Below are 3,328 nucleotides of genomic sequence, written 5' to 3'. Positions count from 1 at the left end.
AATGGTTTAAACAAATTTAATATGTGAACTTATTTCCAATAATTTAGCTTATGTATATAATGTACAGTGCTTTTTGTCACCAACTGTGTTTGTGTAACGTGTTTCGTGTAATGAGCGATTATAAACGGCAGAGAACAGGTTCGAGGTGAGGCAGGCAGTTCTCTTGCCTCATGGCAGGGGGCGCTCAAGATCCCAGACGTTCGTCTTGTTCACTCCTCAACTGCCGAGTAAGTGACAGCGAGCTAGGCTAAACGATTCGGGAAGAAAGTCAAGTGCAGCGATAGATTATAATAGAGATAGTGATTTTTTGTTTTGTTTTTTAAGGAAATGTGTGTTTTGTGAGCTACAGTTTGTATATGTAAGGATGCAGAAATGAAACATAACCTGTAAACTGCTGTCAATCTATGCATCTATTTGCAAATCTGATTCTGATGACGTCAGTGCCTCACCAGCTATGAACCTCACCGCACGTCACTGCATACAACCTCTGTTTTTGTTCTTAATCTGGGTTTCAGCCACACGCCCGCATGCGGCCTTCCACTTCCTGATTCCACTGGTAAACCTTGAAACCGACGCGGACTCCTCTGAGGAAGCTCACTGCGGCCTTCCCCAGAACCACCAAGCAGAATTTCTTTGCGGATACCACGCTGTCAGTCACGAGTCGATCATAAACCAGAAACGCGATTCATAATTTTAAAATACCTGTATATATGCAGCTCAAGGGTTTAGTCGCTGCAACGAACTGGTTGAACTCAGGACCATACAGAGACCTTTGGAGGAGCTCAAAGTTAAAAAAGGGCACATTGAACAAGATCTTAAAACACCGTTCAACAACATAACAACAACCCATATTGATCAAGAGTCTAATTGGATCATACTACATCATTACTGTCATGAGGGGACAATGAAAAGCAAATGTAGTCGATTTTCCCCAACAGGTAAAGTTTCTATTTCTGCTGCTGACAGTCCTGGAGGACTGAATTGATCTGAGACTGTAGCTGTTAAACAGACCAGAGGACAGAAGGTCAAAGGTTATGAAGTTATGAAGTAAGCTAATTTGCTGCCATTTTACTAATTAAGCCCTAATAATATCTATTTAACCTCTACAACAACTTGGCTGCAGACTGATTCATAGATCAAAAAAGCTCAAAGGGGTTTGATGTTAGCAACTCTGAGACAGTGAGATATCAAGGCAAAGAAAACTCAGTAGCTGCTGGTAGGGGCCATTCAGGGGCTTCCAAACATTCAGGGACCCCTAGAAGTGGATTAATTGTAACACAGACCAGAGATCTAAACCTGTAGCATCATTTATAGAGAATGTTATAAAATGTTATTTAATGCATTCAGCTGAGAAAAAAATAAATACATTTAGGATTTAATTAGGACGTTTACTTTGTAGAAGTTTAACGAATCATCTTGATAGTTTGATTGTTGTGTTACCATGGCTACAATATGGCGTAATCTTTGTGTTTGAATTAAAAATACAACATTAAAAACCGTACAAAAGACAAATCGGTAACAAGTTTTTTCTCCATACATGTTAGACTACATTATGGTGGGATCTTGTCTCCAAGGTAACTAATGGTTAGACGGGTACCTTCTCCTAACACCATATTTGATATCTTTCTAATCACACTAAATGGGTGTAAGTGATGGACATGAAGGGTGCATCATGTCCACCATCATGTATTCATAAAGTGTGACACATTAGACACTTTTGAGGACAGAGAGTAGAAGGAAGGCTAAGGACAGATTAACAGGAGAGAGTTTTAACAAGCATGTAAAACACCGTATTGTTTGTAAAAGTTACAAACTTTTCTTGTTTCAGCTTAATTAGAATTACCAAAATTATTTCTATTTGCTAAATGCCAGAACATTTTTTAAGAAACCCAAAAGGTTTGACCCAAATCATGCAGTTCAAAGGACAGCTATTCTGACATATTGACCAAATGTTTTTCATTTAGAGAACATTTTGTTCTATGATTTATGATTGATGTCCATATACACTGGGACTTTAGGCTTTCAGCTATTTGGAAAATCCCAGATGATGATGAAATGCTTTGTCACCATATGACGGGTTATTTCAGAACACCATAGTAAATGGGGTAAAAAAACCACACCTATGAGGAAATGTTTATTTCCTCTGTGTGACATCATTGGAAAATCTCAAAGGATGTTGGTGGAATTGATCAGCAAACTGGAACGATGGAGAACAAATGTGTCCATTTATGAAATATGACTCAGGAGAAATTGGTTAACAGAGAAGAACAGGAATAAAAACATAAGCATAGTTTTAAAAATCAGGGTTAAGTGACGTTAACACACGACTCAGTTACCAACTGAACCGAGTCCACCGGACGACCAGGTGTGAAAACTCACTAAGATTCAGAAGCAAGAGAATAACACAAGTTCACTTTATTAAATAAAACATCACAAATAACTTAAATGTGCTTCACAATCATTCACAAAAAAAATAAAACAAGTCATGAATTCATATCCTAGATGTCTCAGAGTCACTGTTCTGGGTACAACAACTTTGATGTGTGTTTTGGGTTGTTCATATTTTCTCTGTGAACCTACTTTCTTTTGGGAGTCGAGGTTTTTCAGTCATGTTGTCTTTGACAGGTCCTACGCGCCCATAAAGACCAGAATAAGAGCCAACAAGGATTTGGTGAGTACGCTTTGAAAGTCTTTTCCCAGCTTGCACTGAGACGGTTCTGGACTCGTTAGTTTGTCTCTTTGTAACAGGTGATGGTGATCAACCCAGAGTTCATGAAGTATTCTCATGAGAAGTGGCTGGAGAAGAAAGGAGTGTATCCATCCACCGGCTTCATGACTTTAATTTTCGCCCTACACGTTTGTGATGAGGTAAATATGTCTGACCAGCCAAATTAGAAAACACTCCTGGCTTTTCAGTACAACCAAATCTGTATGTCAATTTTTTAATTATTGGGGTAAATGAGATATCCAAAGAACAGTGATTCTCAATTTTTGTTATGTCATATACCACTTTGTCAAATATACACTTTTACAACTACCGCCATACTAAGACTTTGAAACAATTTGACTTTTTCAGTCCGTTTTGTAATAATATGAAAAAATTAAATGAAAGGAAATGAGTGTCTCTCACTAATCCTGACTGAAAATCCTGATGTGACCAACCTGATTATAACACTTAGCAATTAGTTGCAGTCAAAATCTTTGTTCTTGATTTTTTTCCAGACCAGTTCATGACATGTTGTTTTTTTTGTAGATGGTGTTGTCACTCCAATTCAGAAGCTTAATACCCAAAGATATTAACGAAGGAATTTTAAAATACATTCTTTGT

The sequence above is a fragment of the Gambusia affinis genome, linkage group LG14 (assembly GCF_019740435.1).
Source record: "Gambusia affinis linkage group LG14, SWU_Gaff_1.0, whole genome shotgun sequence".
NCBI lineage: Eukaryota > Metazoa > Chordata > Actinopteri > Cyprinodontiformes > Poeciliidae > Gambusia > Gambusia affinis.
This window is presented reverse-complemented; position numbering follows the sequence as displayed.